Raw genomic sequence first — 25,013 nt, 5'->3', positions numbered from 1 at the left:
GTTTGAGAAAGGCATTCATTAGCCCAATGTGTCCCTCTATGGCAAAGTGGGTAAATACCCGGTATTCTATTCCTTTGATACCTAGTTTTGTTAAATCCTTTTCCTATGGGGAAATTCCTTTTAAAATGTCCTGTTTGTTAACAATTGTAGCATGTTTTTGGCCTGGCATCTAAAGCCTGTTGTATTGCATCTGCCAAGACTTTCCCTTGTTCTTTAATGTCTCTACATATTTTAATATATGTATTTAAATATTCATTTTCCATGGTCTAATAACCTCTCTGCAGCAACGATTTGCTTGGTCATAAGCCAGTTGTTTTATTAATGGCATTGCTTGTTCTGTATCCCCCAAAACTCTGGCAGCTGTTTGAATAAACCTATCTACAAATTCAGCAGCGTAAGGTTCATTAGCTCTCTATATTACCTTAGATAATTGACCTTGTAAATCTCCATGTCCTTGTAAAGTCTTCCATGACCTAACTGTGTCTGCAGCAATTTGTGCATATATAGCAGGACCATATTCAATTTGTTGCTGTTGACCCTCATAAGGTCCTTTTCCTAACAACATATCTAGATTTCTTTGAGGGTAACCGGCTGCTGCATTTTGCCTAGTAGTCTCCTTGCAAAATTCCTCATTGGCAACCTTCCATAACAAATATTGTCCTCCATTTAGCACAGAAATACACATGCTAGCCCAATCTGCTGGCGTCATGTCCAAGTTGGTAATGGAATTGACCATGCTTATGATGAAGGGTGCTTGGGGACCATAAGTTGTTACAGCCTCCTTTAACTGCTTCACTGTTTTGAAATCTAAAGCATGGTGAATTCATTGCCCTCCTGCCTGCTCAAGTACAGGGCATGCTAATCTTTGAGGTCCTGTCTCAGGATCCCATTTATCAACTACAGGGGTTGAGGGCCACTCAGCTGTCTCTATAGGTGGAGCTGTTGGTTGAATTATGCCCTCTGGTGATAGAATGGTGTTAGTAGCCGCCTCCTGTTGTAGCTTTTTTCCTAATAGCCCCTTTTCCTTTAAATTTTCTTTCTCTGTCTGACTAGCTTGAGAGACCTTCTCTTTTGCTTGATCTAAAATGTCTTTCTCCATGGTCTGAACCTCTAACAATTTACTTAACACTCTTTTGGTTTGTTTTTTACTAATTTCTAATCTACTATAAAGATAATGCAACCCAATAAGATAACACAAAACAAAACCGAAACAGAATGAAACAAAAACGGAACAAAAAATCTTGTATCGATTTTCTCTTCCTCAGGGCCGAACAACTTCAAAACTTTAGCCAACCATTTTTCCCAGTTTGCCTGAGAAAGTTCTAGGGATAGACAGCTTGAAACAAAAACAAAATAAATCAAAACCAGAACACATTGTTTTTTGAAATGGTCACCCATTCTCTCACCTTCCCTCAGGGGTGAGCAATTTCACTTACCTCTGAGCTTCAGGCGTTCCCCATATGGGCCACCAAATGCCGCAGTCTGGCTGGGCACAAAATCACCAGCACTCAAGCAGGAACAAGCTTCATTTCCAAAACTCCCGCCAATGCCATGCACGCAGCCTTCTCCTGGGACACACTACACCAACAGGAAATCCCTTCTCCGGAAATCCCTCCTACCGCACTTCCCCAACCAATGGGAACTCTCCCGGAGTCCCGTAAGAGCTCCAAAGTAGCAGGTCTAGGCAGACAGCAGGGGTCTAATCTCCAATTGAATGCAAATCTTAACATAATTATTATCATCTCAATGGCTTGCTGGGGTCACATTTCAACCAAAAATGCCATGTGTCATTCCTACTTGGCTATGGCTCTCAGCAACAAATTTTCCACCTTGAAAATCCAAAAAATGTGTGTGCCACTATTAAAAATCAGAAACTGACAAGCCAGAGACTATACCTCCCCAGCAAGGGTGGTCCTTGGCAAGGATTGCTTGATTTTTTAGATTAGTGGGGAAATATGATTTAGCCTCTAAGTATTTGAAACTTGAAAAGAAAGTGAAGGTATTGTCAAGGATCTGAAGTTTCTTCATCCTACATTGGAAAGTGAAAATTGCATTGTTCCTATGCATAAAAATTCTGGCTTCAAGAATTACATCTATAAGACCTGGAATCAATGATAGTAGAGTTTGCCTAGATGAAAGAGAATCACTTCCTCATCAAAGGCCCAACTTATGCACTTATGTTGAACCTTTTTGAGGTGAGAGTTTTCAACTGAGTAAGAGAAAAATCCTGTAGCAACATCTCTTTCTTTTGTTTGTTATTATAACTTGTCCTCCTTTATCTAGTTAAATATCCCAACCACTTGACTTAGGTTGGGTTCAAGAATTCACAAACCCACCTACCTTTTGTTTGCCTCTTCTTAACCCACATTGTTGAGAAGGCTTAATGCTATGGTTTCAATAACATTTGAATCACATTAGATGAAATTCAAGGAAAAAAATGGCAAAAATTCTGACACCATCTATGAGATGCATTAACTCAGAATCTCTTCTGATGATGTCAGGATATTAGAACTTTAAAATGGCTCCCCAGGGATTACTGATGTAGAAGCAGAGTTGAACATAGTGGCTCTGAGGAACTGCCATTTCAGAAAACATATACACTTCTTTCCTGCTTTTATTTTTTTATTTTTAAAAGGAAATTTATTTAACCACTTTTATTGTGGTTTGATTAGCATATAAAAATTGTATGTATTTAATGAATTCGTCTTGATGAGATTGGGGATAAGTATATACCAACTGTTATGATTTGGACAAGAATTGTCCCTCAGAGGTTACTGGGCTGGAGACTTGGTTACCACATGATGATATTGAGATAGTGATACCTTTAACAGGTGGGTCCCAGTGGGAAGTAATTTGTTTCCACCCTCATTAATGGGTTAAGCTATCTCATGTGGGTTCCTGCTATGGCGGGACTGGATTGGCACATTAAGATGCAATTATTATAAAGCCAAGCCACTGCACATGCTTGGCCCCATGTGTATGCAGCCATTTCCTTTTCCACTTGTCTGCCAGCATGAGAACCATTTCCACATGCTGATACCATATTGCTTAGACTTTCCAGCCACCAGAAGCATGAACCAAATAAACCTTTTTCACTTTCTAAAGTATTTTATTTTGAGTATTTTATTTTGGCAACACCAGATATGAAGATACCCATGAAACCATCATCACAATTGAGGGCATAAACATATCTATCATCTCCTAATGTTTTCTTTTTCCTCCTGTATTACTGGTAATAATCTATTAGGAATTGGGAAGGAGAACACTTAACACAAGATTTACCCTGTCAGCAAGTATTGTTAGCCATAGGCACTATGCTGTATAGCAGGTCTCTGGAACTTATCTATTTTGCATAACTGAAACTTCATATTCTTTAGAAATGATTTCCTCATTTCCCACTTATCCAAGCCCCAGGTAACCATCTTTCTGTTTTCTGCTTCTATGAATTTGACTACTTTAGTTTCCACATTGATGTTATGTAAATGTTTGAGTCCTCCCCAAATTCATGTGTTGAATTCCTAACCTCTTGGTGATGATGTTAGGAAGTGGGAGTCTGCGTGGGTTGATGAGGATATAAGGACAGACGTACCAGAAGTGGGACTAATGATCTTATAAAAGACATCTCAGGGAGCTAGGCTGTCCTTTCTACCATCTGAGGACACAGTGAAGAGGTACCATCTATAAGCCAGGAAACAGGTTCTCATAGGACACGGAATCTATCCATGCCGTGATCGTAGATTTACTAGATTCTAGAATTGTGAAAACTAAATTTCTGTTCTTTTTAAGCTTCCCAGTCTGTAGTATTTTGTTATAGCAGCCTGAGAAGACTAAGACAGCATATGGAATCTCACAGCACTTGTCTTCCTTTGTCTGGTTTATTTTGTCCTCCAGTTTTATCCATGTAGTTGCAAATGACAAGATTTCCTTCTTTTTAAAAATCTAGTATTCAGTTTTATGTGTAAGCTTCCCTTTGTTCATTTTCTCGTGTTTGAGGGGCCATTCAATATTCCCTACATTGGCTATTGTTAATAATGCTGCGATGAACACAAAAGTATAGATATATGTTCAAGGTCCTGACTTCAATTAATTTGGCTATAAACCCAGAAGTAGGATCTCTGGGCCATATACTAGTTCTATCTTTAAATTTTGAGGAAACTTTATACTGTTTTCCATAATAACTGCACCAATTTAAATTCCCACCAACAGTATACAAGGGATATTTTTCTCCACGTCAACATCTGTTGTCATTTTTTAAAAAATCATTCAACTCATTGTAGTTTTCCAATAGCTGAGCAAAAATATTTTAGTTTGAAGTGATCCTACTTTTCAGTCTTCTTTGTTGTCTTTATGGTTATTGTTATATCCATATATTGCCAAGACCAAGATTAAGGAGTATTTTCCCTATGTGGTCTTCTAGGAGTTCTGTGGCTTCAGGCCTTACATTTATGTCTTTAATTCATTTTGAGTGCATATTTGTGTATGATATAAGTTAAAGTTAAAGGTTCAATCTCATTCTCTGCATATGGATACTCAGTTTTCTCAACACTATTTATTTATTTGTTTATGTAGGTTTTTTTTTTTTTTTTTTTACAGTGCTGAGGGTTGAAACCAGGGCCTCTTACATACTAGGTACCCTCTCTATCATTGAGCTGCACCCAGCTCTCAACTCTTCTTTCCAATAATATAGTCTTTATACCATTGTGAAAAATTAGTTTATTCTTTATGCATGACTTTATTTCTCTTATATTCCATTGGTTGGCCTATATGTTTTATGACATGACCATACTGTTTGATTTCTATTGCTTAGCAGTATAATTAAAAATCAGTAAGTGTGATATCTCCAGTCCAACTTTTTTCCTTTTGCTTAAGAATTCTTTAGCTACTAAGAAACTTTTGTTATTCCATATGAATTTTAGTATTTCCTTTCCTATTTGTATAAAAAGGCCATTGGAGTTTTTAATAGGGAGTACATATGTAAAGGAGAAGAGATTTCTTTCTTTCACCCTTTGTTAAATTCATGGTTGAGAGCCTTATAACAAAAGAGATTAACAAGAGAAAAGCATAATGAATTTATTTAGTGAAAGTATTACAGGATACAGGAGCCTTCATAAATAAAGTTACAAAGCAATAGAAATTTTATTGTTAGGGACAATCATGCCAGTGTATGGCTGATGATCTAATGTGTGTTCTAATGTCAGTAAACGAGGGGGAACCTAGCAAGGCCTATCTGTTCAGCTGATTCTGGGCATTTCTGTCTTCATTTCTTTCCTCGTATTACTGGGAGGAGCCCTCTGGAAGGAGTCTATGGTCTACTTGAGAGGAAGATTAGTTAATTATGTTATGCCCTGCTTCAGGGGAGAATGATAGAGACCTTTCTGCTCTGCTGCCTTCTCAAATCCCCAAGTACTATATTTAGATGGAGCATGCTCTGAAGAACTCCACTGTATTGAATCTCTAGGTCAATTTGGTAAGTCTATACATTTTAACACTATCAATTTCTTCCATTCCATAAATCGAAGATATGTTTCCATTTATTTGTGTCTATCTTAATGATTTTCATCACTGGCCAGTATACTGGTCTTTTACCAACTTGTTTAAATTTATGGCAAAATAATTCATTATTTTTGATGCTATTGTAAGTGGATTTTTATTTCTTTTTCATGTAGTGTGTTGTTTGTGTATACAAATATGACTAATTTTTATATGTTGATTTTGTATCCTGTAACTTGCCAAATTCATTGATTTAAACCATTTGGGTTTTTAGGATTTTCTATATGTAAGAACATGTTGCCTGCAGTGACAGTTTTATGTCCTCTCTTGTGGTTTGGACACCTTTAATTTATTTTCCTTGCCTAATTATTCATACTAGACCTTCTAATATCATGTTGAATAGAAGTGGTGGGAGCATCTTTGTCTTATTCCTGATCTTAGAGGAAAAGCCTTTGACTTTTCACTGCTGAATATGTTGTTTGTGATGGGCTTGTCATGCAGAGTCTATTGTGCTCTGTTATATTCTTTCTATACCTAATTTGTTGAGAGCTTTTATCATGAGTGGATGATAAGTTCTCAGTATCTCATGAAATGACCATATGGTTTTCACACTTTATTCTGTTAATGTGATACATCATATTTATTGATTTATGTGTGTTTAACCATTCTCATATCCTAGGCATAAATTCTGCTCATTCATGATATATGATCCTTATAAAGTGCTGCTGAATTCAATTCCTAGTATTTTTGAGGAATTTTGCATCTATGTAAACCAAGAATGTTGGTCTATTGTTTCCCTTCCTTGTAGTGTCCTTATCTGGCTTTGGTATCCAGTTAATGCAGGACTCATAGAATGAATTTGGACATGTTTCCTCCTCCTCAATTTTTTGGAAAACCTTGAGAAGAATTGGTAATCATTCTCCTTTAGACAATGATAGAATTTATAAGCAAAGTCATCTCTCCTGGGATTTTCTTTGGGAAGACTTTTGATTATTGAATTCATATCTCTACTTTTTTATTGGATTTTACAGACTTCTATTTCTTTATGATTCAGTCTTGGTAAGTTGTATGATTCTAGGAACGTATCCATTCCTTCTAGATTATTCAACTGTTTGGCAGATAGTTGTACTGTTCCCTTTTTTATTTGTAATTTTGATTCTTTCCTCCCTCTTTTCTTTTTTTTTTCTTAATTAGTCTAGCTGAAGATTTGTCAATTTTGTTCATTGTTCCTTGGTAGTCAGCCCTTTTGGTATAGTCACGAGTGGATTAACAGTATGTATAGCCAGCTGTTGATAATGGTGCATTGGTTGCTCTGAGCTCCTTCCTGCTTCTGGCTGTCCGTGATGATGGAGCAGTGCTGATGCTCTCAGTGTTCTGGGTGGAGCTGTGCAGGAATGGGCCTTTTTTTCAATGTCCTGCTAGGCTGGGGAAGTTAGCTGATCACTTTGCTCTTACTTATCCCTGTGGAAGCAATCATGGGCCAGAGTTATTTCTCTTTGATATGAAGCAATGCTGTCTTGATGGGGGATTGAGGCAGATAGAGCACAACGGATATTCTTATCCTCTTAAATATATTCAACCTCAGATTTTTATGTTTATTTTAAAATATTTATTTGTTTGCTGCACCGAGATTCTGACAACTTAGGTAGATTCTGGAATTCACACCACACACACACACACACACACACACACAAAAATCTTGTTCATAAATCAGTGTTTTCATGTGGACCTGAAAGCTGGTAGCTTTATCCCATCATCTTGCTGATGTGACTCTCCCTTCCTGTTTTTAATCTCTACTAATCCATCAGCTACTAATACTCTGGGTATATTAGGGATCACAAAATAATGCATTACATATATTTCTTTTTTCTATTTTTCTATTGGACAAAACTCTTTTTTACTGTATGCCTTCCCTTTACTCAAACAAAATTTCTACCATTTCTTAACAACCACAACTGTATATCAGATTCGTTTTTATTTGAATTTAAATATTAGTTTACCATGTTTTGTTTTAGAAAAAAATTTATCATGGAGTTTTGTTTTGCAGAATGGAATGTGCAATGTGGATCCATCAGCAGGTTGCCCCACCTCCTGGGGTTTGATTGGCAGAAACATGTTTTCCTGTGGAGTTCTGCCAATAGCATTTGTGTACAACAAACAAGGCCAAGTCTCCGAAAGGGTCTAGGCCAGATGACATGACAGACACTTTGGCAAGGCTTTCATTATTTAGCACACTATTGTGAATTATTAATAAAATTCCATTGTGAGGTCCTAGGAAAGTTGAAATGGTACTGTGAGTCTTGCAAATGCTTAGGTTCAATATATTATTAATTAGATTGTAAAAGAATATAATATGTAAAACAGGAAATAGTTAAGACCAACTGTGGTAAAATTTACTTGATAATTTGCGTGTTGTAACACCAGGTATAGAAAGTAATAGCTTAGGAGTGGTTGGTCTTATCATATAAGAGAAATTTCAGTAACATAAACCCACCAAAAGCCAACACATATTATCCTAGAACTTCAGAATGATTTCATAAGGGACTCTTTAGAAGAATCATAGTAGGATCATATGCCAGTGTGGATTTCTTACTTGCTAAAAATATTTCCTGATTTTTCTCATTTCTCCCTCTTAAAGCAAAGAATAAAATTTATCTCAAGTTTTATTCCTTCTATGATAATATTTTCATTCAGTATTCTGTTCTAACTCAAGATCACTAAAAATATGTTGAAACTGGGTGCAGTGGCACCCACCTGTAATCCCAGTGGCTCGGGGGGCTGAGGCAGCAGGATGGCAAGTTCAAAGCCAACCTCAGCAAAAGCAAGGCACTAAGCAACTCAGTGAAACCCTGTTTCTAAATGAAATACAAAATAGGGCTGGGGATGTGGCTCAGTGACCAAGTGCCCCTGAGTTCAATCCCTAGTATACCCCTCCAAAAAAATGGTGAAGTTTAGGTCTAGAGACCTATGGTTTTGTCACTATTAATTATCTCCTATCTTGAGTCTTCATCTTCTTATGTGAATAAATAAATGTATTACTTTCACCCTTGACTATTGTGCAACAGTTATTAGTATAAAAGGAGTTAAAATGTACAAACATGCTATTCTTGGAGCATGAATAAACTTAATTCCAGAACCATGTTCCCCATTGCAATGTTCAAACTGCTGCCTCTTCTATAAATTCAGTGGAATCCACTCATTGGCATTAAAACACACTCATCTTATTGGAAAGCACACACACACTTTAGCATAAGAACATCATACGTCATTCAATATCTACAGCCTTAACTTTCTCATCTTTCATTGGGAGATAAATTTATAGAACTTCATTAGCCACATACACTGAATTTTCACCTCTCACTGCAGGTTGGCTTCTCTTTCGACCATTTTGCTGATGGCTTCAGCTTTTACTAGGGACACTAGTGATTTTTCTCATTCAATATAGAGAATGTTTTATTTTCTTATCTTAATTCTGAGGAGACTGTTAACACTATTGAACACACTTTGCTTCTTAACCCTTTCTCTTTCTCTAGATTCACATCTGGATTTCCTCTTGTCTAAAAGATTATTTGCATTAGAATTTATAATCTCATTTTCTTTACCTAGCCATTTGCTGTTGGTGGCAAGATCGGAACTTTTCTATTTTATTCTCCATAATTATTTTCTTATGGATATTACAAATCTGGCCACCCTATCTTGGTCATTAAATTAATTCAAGATATGCAGCTGATAATATATCCCTAGCTAAGACCTACTTTCCTAGATCCACACCTACATAACCAACCAAAATTATCTTCAAAATCATTATGTTCAAATTAAACTTATACTATTTTCCCTGAAATCCTTTAATAGCATCCTATTTCAATACTTGTATTCCCTCTTTAAATTTTATGGATCAGAAATTGTAGTCACCTCTGCCATCTTTGTTTCAAATCAACCTTTAATTTATTATAAATTTCCTTTTAACTTCCTAAATCTCTATGTTTCATCCACTTCTCTGTATTTTCACAGACTCTACCTTTGTCCAAAATAGTGTCCTCTCTCATCTGGACTACTAAAGTTGTTTCCAAAATATTCCCCCAAGTCCACTCTGCCACCCAATTACTAGCTCTCCATCCTTTAGCAATTTGTTCTTATCAAAGTGACTGAGTTCATTCTCTTCTGCTTCAAACATTTTAATGTCCTCACATTGTCCTAAAGATAGAGTCTTAATATTTAACATGTAAGTGGCCTGGGTAGCCTGATCAACTCCTATCTCCCCAAGGTCATCTAGTACCACCCTCAACTTCATTGGCTGCATATGATACTCAGTATTTCCTTTGTCTGATATCATCTTTACTCAAGAAGAACAACTTCTTTTTTTTTTTTTTGCACAACTTTGGTACTAGCTACAAGAATTTCTTCTTCAGTTAAACCTTCCCTTTATTCCAAGTTTTCTCTAAATATATGCTCAAAAATCTATTCTTTTCACATCTTTAAATTATAAACACACCAGTGGTTTTGACTAGTGTGCCTCTATAGTACTGGGGTAAATTCCACAAGGTGCATCTATATCTCACTTGTTCATGCTTGTATTCTCAGGAACTAGCAGAGTTTTACTCAGTTTAGGGAATCAGAAGTATGTATTGAGGCAATAAATACATAAATGAATAAAAATAATGAATAACTCTTTGTAAGATAATTCAAATTTCAGGAACAAAATTCAATTCATGATGTGGGAAAGGGCAATAATAAAATAGATATTGAAAAAAGCATCCTGGTTCTGTCGAAGATATAAGGATAGCCAAACTGGAGTTCTGGATATCAGCTGTTATTGATTTGAGCCAAATCATCTTCTTTTTGGTCTGTAGAAATCGCTTTAGTTAATCTCTCTGGAATCCAAATCTGCTGCTGTTATCCCTGTGGAAACACACAAACAAACCCCCGACTCCAGACGATTACTGGGTCAGGACTATTCCATTGTCCTGTTAGAATATCCTTCCAAAGTACCTTGGGCTTAAGTACATTTTTTGGACACATATGCCTTTCCACAGCACTAAGCCCTGATGAATCCAAATTTAAAAAGTTTAGAGTAAAAAGGTTTAAGTTTATCTTTGGGGAATATATACATCTTCCCAATTCCCTCTTTTTGCTTTAATAAGTACATTTTAATAGTTTGATGAGCTCTTTCAACTATGCTTTGTCCCTGTGGATTGTATGGGATTCCTGTTATATGAGTAATGCCAAATGATGAGCAAAATTGTTTAAAAGAGGTAGAAGTATAACCAGGGGCATTATCTGTTTTTAACTATTTTGGAATGCCCACAGTCGCAAAATTTTGTAAGCAATGAGCTATAATATCTTTAGTTTTTTTTCTCCAGCATGAAGGGAGCCCATCAAAAATCCGGGAGAAGTAATAACTATAACATGCAAATATTTTAATTTTCCAAATTCTGGCAAGTGTGTGACGTCCATCTGCCAAATATGGTTAGGTATCAGTCCTCTAGGATTAACTCCAAGATTAACTTGTAGTAAAAAGGTCACACAATTTTGACATTTTTTTATTATTTGTTTAGCTTGTTCCTTAGTTATTTTAAAACACTTTTGTAAAGTATTAGCATTGACATGGAACTTTTTATGAAAATTTGTAGCTTCTTCTAGTGTAGAGAAAATATGTATGTCATGTGTAGTTTTATCTGCTAAATCATTGCCCAAACTAAGGGCTCCAGGCAATCCTGTATGTGCCCTGATATGTCCTATAAAGAATGGATCATTTCTGTCCCAGATTAGACATTGTATAGTGGAAAACAAAGAGAAAACAGTAGAGGAAGGGGAAATCCTACCAGCATCTTCAAGGGATACTATAGCATTAACTATATACTGACAATTAGAAAATAAATTAAATACAGAATCTTTAAACATCACAAAAGCTTGTAATACTGCATTAAGCTCTACCTTTTGAGCTGATTGTTTGGGTACTAAAAATGTAAAAGTTTGATCAGATGTAACTATTGCTGCTGTACCATTATTTGACCCATCAGTGAATATATTTGGAGCATTCATGATAGGTGTTTTTCTTGTCATTTTTGGAAAAATTACAGGATGCAAGGACCAAAAAGACAACAAAGGATTAGAATGGTAAGTGGTTATCAAATGAAACATTAGATTTACGCATGATTATTGCCCAAGTATTTAACTCATTAGCTAACTCATCAATTTGATCCATAGTATATGGAGTAATAATTTTATTGGGAGAAATTCCAAACACTCCCTTTGCTGCTTTTATTCCTTTGAGTATTAATTGTCCTACAGCCTCAGGATACCTAGTAAGAATAGTGTTAGGAGAATAAAATAAATGTATCCATAATAATGAACCTTCTTGCCAAAATACTCCTGTAGGAATATTTTTTGTTGGTAGTACAATAAATAATAAAGGCAAACTTATATCAATTCTACCCAAATGCATATTTTCCATATATGTTTCAATGATTTTTAATGCCTTTCTTGCTTGAGGCATTAACATTTGGGGTGAATTTGGATCTGATGGACCTTTTAAGATATCAAATAAAGGTCCCAACTCTCCTGTTGGTATACCTAGATAAGGCCTTATCCAATTTATGTCTCCTAATAACTTTTGAAAAACATTAAGTGATTTGAGTTGATCTACTTGTATTTGAATTTTTGGTGGACGGACCATGGTTGAGGATAATAGAACTCCTAAATAATTAATTGGAAAATTTAATTGTACTTTATCTATTGCTATCTCTAGATTATAATTTTTTAAATAAATTTGTGAGTGTGGCATAACATTCCAGCAATGTGTTTTTATCTTTGTGTGCTAATAATACATCATCCATATAGTGAAATACTTGTAGTTCAGGATTTTGATTTCTAAGTGGCTGGATTACTTTGTTAACATAAATTTGACACATAGTTGGGCTGTTAGCCATCCCTTGAGGGAGTACTTTCCATTCATATCTCTGATCAGGACCTTCATGATTCAGTGCAGTGATAGTAAATGCAAAACGTGGACTATCCTCAGGATGAATTGGAATTGAAAAAAAAATCTTTAATATCTATAACTAAAATGTACCAGGTTTTTGGCAAAGCAGACAATTGAGGAATCCCCAACTGAGCAGGTCCCATAATAACCATCTCATTATTAATGGCTCTTAAATCTTGCAATAATCTCCATTTACCAGATTTCTTTTTGATGACAAAAATGGGAGTATTATGGGGAGATACAGAAGGTTGTATATGTCCTTCTGCTAATTGTTGTTTGACCAGGTCATGGGCTGCTTGTATATTTCCTTTAGTCAGGGGCCACTGAGGAACCCACACTGGTCTTTCTGATTTCCAAGTAATTTTTATTGTCTCAGTGACCCCTCCTGAAAATCCAATTCATGTCTGTCTGTTCCTTGATCTATTTGTGTTGGTGCTGCTATACCTTGTTCTTGTTCTCCTAATCTTTTTCCTTTCCTAAAACCTTGTCTAGCCATAATAGTGGACACATTTGAATTGATGTTATTTGTTAATGTTAGTCCTAATTGATCTAGGACATCTCGTCCCCAGAAATTTACGGGAAGATGATCGAATACATATGGCTGTATAGTTCCTTCACATCCTTCAGGATCCTTCCAATCTAATACCATTGCACTTCTATGGGGATTAGTCGCCACTCTTAGGCCTCCAAGCGTTTGATTGGCTTGTTGTAATGGCCAATGTTTTGATGATGCTAAGGTCTGCACCTGTATCCAGTAGCCACCAAATGCCACAGTCTGGCTGGGCACAATTCATGAGCCACTTATCAAGCAGAAACGAACCTTATTTTTAGAACACACGCCACACCACATGAGCTATTCAGGAACTCCCTCAGAGCCCAACTGCCACCACCGGCTTCCCACAAGCCTCTCAACCCCCCACTCCTCCTGCTCTTGAGGTCGATTGGCTGTGTCGTGTGGGAAGAGCCAAAAGAGTCCCCCAATGAGCAGTTCCGTGGTCTGAAAGGGCGAGGAAACAGCCCAATGAGCATCACTGCAGAGGAGCCAATCAGCTGGCAGCTGGAAGTTTGCTGGGGCCCATTTGGCTGTGGCTCTCAACACAACACCATAGATATTTTATATGATGATTTTAAAATAGCACATTAGATTATGAAATAGGGCCCTTTAAAAAAATCTTAATAATCAAGATTACTCAGTATGTATCATGCTTTTCATGCTCACTGTTAAAAACCTGTAGCACTATAGGCAGTCTCAATGACATTTATGAATTCCAGATTAATAAAAGAGCTAAATGTTAGTTTAATTTGTCACATATCTTGTTAAGAACATTTTAGTGTACAGCATTTTAAAGAAATACTATTTTTCTTATATTTAATTTGGAACTAATTATATTAATTCTTTGTTTATAGCCCATATCTAGATGAAATGCTTTTCTATTTTTCATGTGCTTGATATTCCTGTCTGTTTATCAGGCTATCCAAGATATTAGCCCTAAAAATCTTTGCAACTTTTTCCATAATATGAATTTAGAATTTAAATACCAAGTAAATGACTAATTGAATTGGCTATTTTCACCATTAATAGCTCATCATAGAAACTTTTGGATACAGGATGCTTCATGCTAATTCTGCTGTTTTATGGTCACTATGTTAAAAGGAGTTGTGCTTTAAAACATTGATAGATCAATTCAATACATCAACACAAAACTCTGAATTTTTAGGTATTTACCAACAATAATATGAGGCTGGCCTCGCCAATTTCTGGTAACAAGCACCAGAAGTTAGCAAGAACAGAAAAAAGAGGGATTTATTGACTCTCTGGCCATGTGATCAAGCTTGGAGTTCTGTGAAGATTTGGGAAGCCTGCCTGAGTCCAGTTCTTTAAGGAATGAGTTAAATAACAGAGTCTTAAACCAAATCACCACAAGGAATTGGGGAATGAAACTACATGGAGTTTGGGGAAATTTGCTCGCAGTAAGATGCAAAGTGACCTTCGGCAAGAGAAGGTAACATAAAATTATATAATTAACAAATACAGGATGAAATCTAGTTCCCATGAGTCCACTTCAAAAGAGCTTTTTGAGACAAAGCCAGGGTGTCACAGAGAAAGGGAATGGGGTGAAATGAAGATTGTTATGCAGACATAATCATTTGCTACTTTGCAAAGGGTGGACAGAGAAAAATATCTGCATGGCTGGATACCTTCCTTTATTTTAGGACTTGAAAGTAACCAATGCTACTATTTGTTTTTTAGGAGAATATATTTCATGCTTTTCCAAGTTTAAACCATGATAATATATTAAACATTTCAATGCTTTGATAAAAACCATATATTCTATATTCTTTAAATTTTATCTTAGTTCACTTTTAAAAATAATTATAGGTATAGTTAGTTTTTAAATTATACAAGTAAAGAAGTAGAAGACACAGAGTGGCTTCCTAAAGTCAAACATTAAAGAAGAATGGTAGCCAGCATTTGAATCTAAGCTGTTTGCTTCCAGAAGCAAACATTATTACATTCATCCCATATTATGATATAATTTTTATTTAATGTTTGAACCACGAGAATGCCTGCTACATAGTGAGAGTGTTGGTCTGGTTAGTGTTGATATAATAGAATACTGGAGGCTGGGTAACATATAAAGAAAAAATGTTTATTTAGCTCACGGTTTTGAAGGTTGAAAGCAATGCAGTGATTCAAGGGCCAGGCACTTTCTTTTTTAAATACCAGTTCTTGTGGGAGCTAATCAGAGTCCTGAAAGAATTACAGTAACTTTTCTGAGAGTAGCACCTTCATGATAGAATCACCTCCTGCTCGGCCCACCTCTTTTTCTTTGGCATTTTTAATTAGTGTTTAATAACTGTACATAAAGGTGGGATTCAATGTTACATGTTCACACATGCACACAATATAACAACATAATTTGGCCAATATAATTCCCATTATTTGCCTTTTCCCTCCTCTCTGCCCTCCCCCTCATTCCTTTCCTCTATTCTACTGATCTCCCTTCAATTTACATGAGATCATTTCCCCTTTCTTTCCTTCTTTCTTCTCTAACTTCCACATATGAGAGACAACATATGACCCTTGACTTTCTGAGTTTTGGGCCTCACAGTTTAAATGTTTCACCACTTCCCAACATTGCTGTTCTGAAGACCAAGCTCCCAACTCAGTTACCTTTGTTAGACACATGTATATTATATCTAAATCATAGCAGGGAATACATAATAAATGGTTCAAAAACTTGTCAGAATTTGAAAAGAATATGCAAAATCATGAAATTACATTCTCCAGACAGAATTCTACTGATGGTCCAAAATGGAAACATGGAGCAAGTCTCCATTTTTCAAAATAAAACAAAACATTTGGATTAGACAACATGAGCAGTAATTATATATAATGATATTAATATCAGTGAATGCATCCTATGGAGAAAACCTATCTATCAAGAAATTGCCTAAATTTCCTCATACATTTTTTTAATATTTATTTTTTTGGTTAGACACAATACCTTTATTTTGTTTATTTATTTTTATGTGGTGTTGAGGATCGAATGCAGGGCCTCACGCATGCTAGGCAAGCGCTGTACTGCTGATCCACAACCCCAGCCCTCCTCATACATTTTTTGAAGTATTGTTTTAGTTTTAGATAAACACAATATCTTTATTTTATTTATTTATTTTTATGTGGTGCTGAAGTTAGAACCCAGTGACTCACATGTACTAGTAAGTGCTCCACCATTGAGCTACAACTCCAGCCCTTACCCATATATTTTAAGCCTAGAGCTGATTCTAAGAAGTGTTATTATTATTTTCCCTTCCTTGCAGATGTGAAAAGTGGACCATGGGAAAATTATAGGAGTTTTCAAAAGTTAAAAAACTGGTTAATTGTTTGTGTTAGTTTTTTTTTTTTTTTTTTTTTCTGTTGTTATAACAAAACACCCGAGGCTGGATCTTTTCTAAAGGGAAGAGGTTTATTGAGCTTATTGCTTTGGGTATTAAAAGTAGAAGATAAGTAGAGATCTAATTTGTTTGGTCTCTGAAGATAGCCCCTTGGCTGGATCACAACATGGCAGAGAAATGAAAAGGAAAGAAAAGATTAGCAAAAGGAATCAAACTTTAATAATAACTACCTATCCTGCTTCCTCCCACCCTTTTGCTACAACACCAGCTGAACAACTCACTCTTGTAAGAGCAAATTCACTCAAAGAGATCAGCACTAACACATTTTGAGGACAGTGTCCCCATCAACCTAACTGCCTCACTCTAGGCCATACTTCATAAATATTCACAATGTTTTACTACAGCCACGTTGAGGACCAAGCCTGCAGCACATGAATTCTTGGGGTCAAACCACATCTAAACCCTAGCAGATTTAGAGTTGAGAACCCTAAATTGAATGCAGAGTCTATGATCAGGATTAACCTGTCATATTCCCACAAGTACACAAAGAAAATTAAAACATTTTAAATATCTTTTTAGGAACTCATTTTTGGCTGATTGTCTATTGAATTATTTTGTAGAGCTTTATACGTCTTCCTCTTCCTTTTTTTCCCCTTTAACATCCCTCTTTCCAACTACTCCGTGCTTTTTTTTTTCTTTTTTTTTGGTACCAGGGATTGAAATAGGGAGCACTTAACCATTTAGCCACATCCTCAGCCCCCTTTTTATATTTTATTTAGAGACAGAGTCTCACTAAGCTGCTTAGGGTCTTGCTGAGCTGCTGAGGCTGGCTTTGAACTCACAATCCTCATGCCTCCACCTCCTGAGCTACTGGGATTATTCATGCTTCTTAAAAACCTGACCTGTTTTGGGAAGCCCCTCCTAGGTAACCTATGTTCTGTTTACTATGATTTGTCTTTCTTTAGTCTGTCATTAATATCACAAAAATCATAGGGTCTTTGATCCTCAGAGATACTAAACACCATAGATCTTGAGGAGCCTTGGAAATCATATCTGGGAAGAAAAGGAAGGTCACAGCTCAATGTTTTGCTGAAGATCCCATGACTATTTAAGGATAAAATTGGCATTAAAATATATTTTCATGATTCTCTTACATGGACTGATTCCCTCATAAGTCTCTCTGAATCTAGTTGTTCTTTTTTCCCCCTTATATGCCTATGTTTTGTTTAACAATACAAATTAATTACAGTGGTTATTGGACCATCTTTTCTACTTCCTTTGTTTCTCATTTTTTGCCTTAGAATTCTCCTAAAAGAAAATATATGCTCAACATGCAAAATTCAGGATTTAGTACATTGTCATAAGGGAATATGGACTGAGCAGCCTATTGCATATAAAAATGAAGAAATCTTTAGCCTACTTAATGTAAAAATTCATCATGGAGATCAAAGACTTTGGCTTAGGACATTTTGACAACTCATGTTTTCTTATAAATTATAATGATATTTCACTATTTTTTGTTTCTGCTGGAACATGCAGTAGTTTTTCCTGATTTTTTTTTTTCTCTTGGCCTGAATTTAACTTCTATGGAAACATTTCTGTCATGTTATGCCAATGGATAGAATCAGAATGTAAGTCCAAAACAATTTCAGGGAATAAGATATATCCCCAGAGCAGTAGTCTGCAACCCAGGCTGGTAGCTGCTTTTCCATGGATTTTATCTCCTATGTATTGTTGAAATTCCAAAGGAAACAACTGAAGGTGAATGCATCTTGTATAGTTAGTGCCCAACAGGCTCAGATCTACCAATTATAGCTACCTATATCATGCCAACAGACTTCCCTCATAGCAATAATAAATATTCTGAGTTCATAAATGATGCCTGCTGATTAAATAAACTCAGTTTGAATAGCTTAATTAGGCTATTAGTGCCTAAAGGGGAGAATTTATGTAGTTTCTTTTCTTTTTTGAAATTTTTTTCTCTTTTTTTATTGACATATAATAATTATACAAATTTATGGAAAACTGTGATAATTTGATACATATATAAAATGTGTAATGATCAAGTTGGGTTAATTAGCATTTCTATCTTCTTAAACATTATTATTTTTTTGTTCCTAGAACGTTCAAACTCTTCTCTTCTAGCTTGTTATCAAACATACAATAAATTGTTGTGAATCGTAGTCACCCTACAGTGCTACAGGACATTAGAACTGTATTTTAATATCAGTTATTCAACCTCCTTTCATCCTTCTTTCCCTCCATCCTTCATAATCTCTTGTGACTACTATTCCGCTTTCTATTAATTCAGTTTTTTTTTTAGCTTTCATCTATGAGCAAGATGTTTCAATTTTTAATGGATTTTATTTTAGAACAATATTACATTTACAGAAAAATTATACACATTTTTACTAGTTAAAATACCAAAATAAAAATAATTAAAAGTATGTTTTTCAGTATATGTCAATAGCACCAATTGTTAACATGATCTGTATTTATTAATTATAACATCTTAATCACCTAAAAAAGTAGCAGAAACTTGCTGCACAAATGTTTCACTAGACAAATCCATGCCAAAGAAATTAAACAAAAACAATGAATAACCCAATCAATAACTGGGCTAAGGAACTGAACCAGACACTTCTCAGAAGACATACAATTGATCAACAAATATATGAAAGAATGTTCAACTTCTCTAGTAGTTAGAGAAATGCAAATCAAAATTACTATCTTCTCTCACTCCAGTCAGAATGGCAATTATCAAGAGTACAAGCAATAATAAGGGTTGGTGAGGATGTAGAGAAAAAAAATACACTCATACATTGCTGGTAGCACTGCAAATTGGTGCAGCCACTATAGAAAGCAGTATGGAAAGTCCTTAGAAAACTTGGAATTGAAACACTATTTGGCCCAGCTATCCCACTCCTCAGTCTATACCCAAAGGACTTAAAATCCGCATACTATAGTGACACAGCCACATCAATGTTCATAGCAGCTCAATTCATAATAGTTAAACTGTGGAACTAACCTAGATTCCCTTCAATAGATGAATGAATAAAGAAAGTGTATATGTATATGTACACAATGGATACTACTCAGCATTAAAAGAGAATAAAATTATGGCATTTGCAAGTAAATGGATGGAGTTGGAGAATATTATGCTAAGCTAAGTAAGCTAATCCACCAAAACCAAAGACCGAATATTTTCTCTGATAAGTGGATGCTGATCCATAATTGGGGGAGAAGGACATGGGGAGAATGGAGGAATCTTGATTGGGCAAAGGAGAGAGAGGGAAGAGGAGTGGGTACGGGGGTAGGAACAATGGTGTGTAAGAAAAATAAAAGGAGACACAGAGACAAGATGCAGAGGCAGGAAAAGAAGTGGCTGCCCCTCCAAGCAACCATGTTTATTTATGTCAAAAGTTACATTAGGTCATATATTATTATTTAGTATTCCTTAATCCCAGGTGCTAGATAATTGAGATCAAAGTCCAGGCTGATTAAGACAGAGCCCTTTTCTCTAAGGATATTAACATAGAAACTAGATACTGCACCTATATAGTTACCTTACTAGCTTCAAGGAGAAACTGGTGGGCATTCCACGGGCAGAAGACAGAGTGCCTGTTACCCCCTGGGAGTTTGCTCACCAGAGGAATGCTTCCCTGTACATTTCCATGGTCAGAATATTTACCATTCCCTATATTCCCAGGAGCCGTGTGCCTGAGATGAAGGTCAAAACTGATAAGACTCCAACACAGAGTTTCTTTGTGAAGGCCATTGCTATAGCAGCCAGGCATCCTGTGTCTTTGCACAGGAGTTTCCCAGCAGCCGGCATTCCATGTCTTTTCGCAGAAATTTCCCAGCAGCCAGGCATTCTGTGTCTTTGCACAGAAACTTCCTAGCCACCAAGCAAGCTACAATCACAAAGTTTATCAGAGGCCCCAATCTCAAACACACAACCCCTGCAATGGTGGAATGAGATGAATATCATTACTCTAGGTACATGTATGATTGCACATTTGGTGTGACTCTGTATCATGTATAACCAGAGAAATGAAAAGCTGAACTCCATTTGTGTATAATGAATCAAAATGCATTCTAATTTAATAACTAATTAGAACAAATTAAAAGAAAGAAAAAAAAGAAGTGTTGGTTAAATTTTAAATGATAGGCCCCAACTGGTTTGTAAATCAACAGCACTAGCTTTTAAAATAGATGATAATTATATTTTGACTCTTCTTAAACTTACATTCTTTGTGAGCTTTGTTTCTTCTAATGATCTCTTTAAAGTAAATATCCTATGTTCTTGGTCCTTTAAATTTTTGAAGAAACTAAGGCATTTTATGTTAAGTATATGCGGCACTAAAGTATGTGTTTTCCCAAACATAAGAAAAAAAATTCAAGACCTTAAATATAGTGAAAACTTCTAGTATAATTTTTATATGTAAGTAAGTAATGGAAAGCAAAATTAGAAAATACAGGATAATTAAATTTCTTTTTTTTTTTTTTTAAATTCCTCCCACCCAACAAAGGTCAGGCCATATTGTCGATAGAAGATACCTTTAGACGCTTGGGTTTATTTTATTTACATGAATGTGTTTTATCTCCTTACAAAATTCATAAACACCTTTTCAAATGAGTTAAATTATATTAATTAGCTTTTATAAATTTCTTTAGCAAGTCAGATTTTTTTTTTCCATTTCTACCTCCTCTCCTTTCTATACCTTTGAACTTCCTGTTTCCTATGGGCATTTGTGTGTACCTGGAAGTAAGGCAAAAACAACTCACTTAGAGGAAATGTTTTCTTTATTTCTACTTCATATGATAGAACACTGAGGAAGAACCCTGACTGGCTAAGAATGGCTTCCATGCCTGCCCCCAATGGGTCTGATTTCTGTGGTCATGAGAAAGGTGGCAGGACAGGGTGGCTGGAGTGAAGCATCCTTCATTTAGTCCAGTGATGCCTGACAAGATGGTGGACCCATGTGAGAAGACCAGCATTTCCATTTGAAATATTTGGTGAAGAAAAGGGAAAAAGGAGTTTAGTAAAACACAGTGATCTTGTGGTTTGGGTAACCAGAGGAAGAGAACACACACCCAATTTATGTCCTTAATATTTCATAGGAATATGAAGCAAGCCAGGCGTGGTGGTGCAAGCCTGTAATACCAGATGTTCTGGAGGAGTCTGAGGCAGGAGGATCAAGAGTTCAAAGCCAGCCTCAGCAAAAGCGAGGCACTAAGCAACTCAGTGAGACCCTGTCTCTAAATAAAATACAAAATAGGGCTGAGAATGTGGCTCAGTGGTCAAGTGCTCCTGAGTTCAATTCCTGGTACCCTCCCCATAAATAAATAAATATGTGTGTGTGTGTGTGTGTGTGTGTAAAGCAAACATCTTCCTCTTCCTGCTTGTTGTTTTATTATCTAAGAATGTGCCACATTTGGAGAGGATGTATAGTTTCATTTTAGTTTGCCTATGTTGCACAGTACATAAAATCTAATGTGGGTTCTGACTAAATCTGTATATTAAATTAAGCTGCTGGGTTGAACATCCGCTGATTGCTTTTCCCCATCTTGCTGTTTTGTCCTTAAAACTTGACACCTCCAGCCTGTTTTGTGTGTATTTTTAGAATGCCCCATGGATATTCTTATCCAACTGCCATTATATTTACATACAGAGAGTGGAATTTAAGTATTTTCCTTCAGTGATCTGTTAATAAATTATTTTTTATTTAAATCCATATAAAGCACATTTTTTTTCTCTGCATAGTGGAAGAAAAGAGTAAACAGGAAAACAAATTAAATACTTTATTACATTTTTTTGTACTATTCCCATAGAGGTCTATTCTTATTCTTCCAAGGTGGAAATATTGAGCAGGAAAATGGGTGAGCAGCAAGTGTTTCCAAAAGAACTCTCAGATACAGAGGGAGTGTCTATTCTCCATCATTCTGTATGGAAGCATGCCAACCCATGGTTAAAGAAGCCAATGTTGTCTTCTTTGATTCTACATCCACTGTGGTCACCAGGGTTCTACCTTTCCCAGTGGGGTCTGAATGGATAAAATTAGTCAAATGGGATACTCTGTATTTTGAAAGCTGAAAGAGTGAAAAAGAAAGAAAATGAAGAAAAAATGAAAAAAAATCTAACTACATTCCAAAGAAAATTCAATTGTTCACTTAGATAATCTCTAGTGAAGTTCTCTAGTTACCATATGGCTTCTTGGTTTGACAGGGCAATGGCTATCTCTAGGGCTGTGAACTTGTGAATTTCATCTGCAGTTGATGTTACATCTTTGAATTGTGCTAATTGCTTTCATCTTGCTTTGGAATTGCTCCAAATGAAAGGCTGCATATGGAATGCAGAGAAAGTGCAGCTCTACTGATATACTTATCAGTGCACACACACAATCACACACACACACACACACACACACACATGCACACACATATTGATAGCACTGGGGATTGAATCCAGGGTCACTGTTCCACTGAGGTACATCCCCCTTTTTATTTTTATTTCAAGACAGAATCTTGTTAAATTGATGAGGCTGGCCTTGAATTTAATGATCTCTTGCTTCAGCCTCCCCAGAAGATAGGATTACAAGCCTGTGCCACCTTGCCTAGCTTCTCCTGATACATTTTGATCACTTAAGAGAAAATAAAAAGTCCCTCACCTGAGAAAAAATGTAGTCATTTTGACCAAATATGCACACGTTGAGTGACATAAACAATTGTGGCAGTTCTTTGGATCATTTTACCTGAACAACATTTTTCTTTCATGGCCTTTAAAATTATGCTTTCAAAGACCATTTAATCACATGAGAAATACTGACTATATACTTTGAAATAAAGAAAATATTAAAACTCTATTATTGTGATTCAAAATTGAGAGATATACATACAAGCCTAAATAAAGATGAGAAGAAAAATCCACCAACACATTATACTTGTTATTCTAGCTGGCAAATTTAAACGTGGTTTTAATATTTTTTTGTGGGGGGTGGGGGAATATGAAGGATTTAACACAGGGGTACTTTACCACTGAGTCATAAACCCAACCCTTTTTATTTTTTTACTTTATTTTTTTTTATTTTGAAACAGGGTCTCATTAGTCATCATTTCTGAGGGCCTTGCTAATAATTTTCTTTTCTAATTTTCTGTATTTACCAAAGAACCTGCAAGAGACTAGTATTTTATAGTATAATGATTAAAAGCGGTATGTATAAAGCTCCTACCAGATGAAGAAGTTTAGAGATCTTCTTTACAACATTTTCCTTATAGCTAACAATACTGTGTTGTATATTTGAAATTCTAAGAACTTAGTTAAGTGTTCTTACCACAATAAAATAAAATAAAATCTCGGGTACTGGAGTTAGAATGATTGTGTTGAGATCCTAATTCAGCCTCTTAGGAGCTAGAGGAGGGGAGAAGTTACATTTTCCTCATTAGAAGAATGGTAGAAATAGTAGTAACAACCCACCAACATGGATGTGAGAAATAGTGTAACATATTTAACACAATGACACATGCTCAATAAATGCTAACTATTTGTGTTGTAATTGTTAACAATAAACATTTTCTTTTAAAATAATTTTTGTTTAGTAATAAACATGGGTACCTTGACAAATCTAAAACAAATCAGCCTTCTTAAATTTCTGGAAAATTATGCTAATGATACTTATTAATCTCCAAGAACTCTACTAGGAACTGAATTGAATGAAGGATTTCTATTTCTGTGAAAATAAAACTGTAACTCGAGTATGAGAGTTAGTGGGTGATCGGCATGGTAGTTTCCTACCAGGCACTGAGAGAGAACATCTACAGCTCTATTTACAAGGTGCAAAGTGCCCTCTGGAGACGGTATTCACAGTTCCTACTTGATACAGAAAAAAGAAAACCAAGATACTCATTACAGTTCCAAAAGAACATGAAGTAGCTTGACAATCTTTTATGTAATGAACTCGAGATTTGCAAGGTACAATGTCCTAAAGAAGGAAATTGGAAAAGTTAGAGATGACCTGAGTTCTGGGAATATGAATAATTCATATAGTTTTTCATGATCACATTTGAACTTGGACCAAGGCCTCAATGACTTATAACATTGTGAATCTGAAAGTATTGGGGAGAAAATATTAATTGTTTTTGTATACCACATAGCAAAGTATCACTTTTTTATTTCAATTTTTAATAACTAAATAGGATTTTGGCAAAAAACAACAACTTCTAAATATTTTTAAAATCTTAAAAAATTCTATAAAAAGAAAATTGTTCTGAATATGCTGAATTCTTTGTATGAATGTGAAAATAATCAGTTGTGGTATCTTTGATTAAAGGCTTTTTAAAGTAGATGATATTGCTTTGTGTTTTCTTTCACCATCAGATACTACTTTTATATAATATTAACTAGAGACAAATGGTATTGGGTCAAATACCACAAACAAGTTAAAATGACTGGGCAATTCACTCTTTTAATTAATACCCTGTTACACTTCTGGTGAAGCAGGCTGTTATTTTCTTTGTGATTCTACCTATAATGGATTGATCAGTTCTGATGTTTCACTGTATCTTTTCATCACTGGATTAGATAGATGTCATAAGCTGTAAACTGTGCCAAAAAAAACATTGTGTTCAGCTATTTTGATCA

Source organism: Marmota flaviventris, chromosome 14 (assembly GCF_047511675.1).
Source record: "Marmota flaviventris isolate mMarFla1 chromosome 14, mMarFla1.hap1, whole genome shotgun sequence".
In the NCBI taxonomy this organism is placed as follows: domain Eukaryota; kingdom Metazoa; phylum Chordata; class Mammalia; order Rodentia; family Sciuridae; genus Marmota; species Marmota flaviventris.
This window is presented reverse-complemented; position numbering follows the sequence as displayed.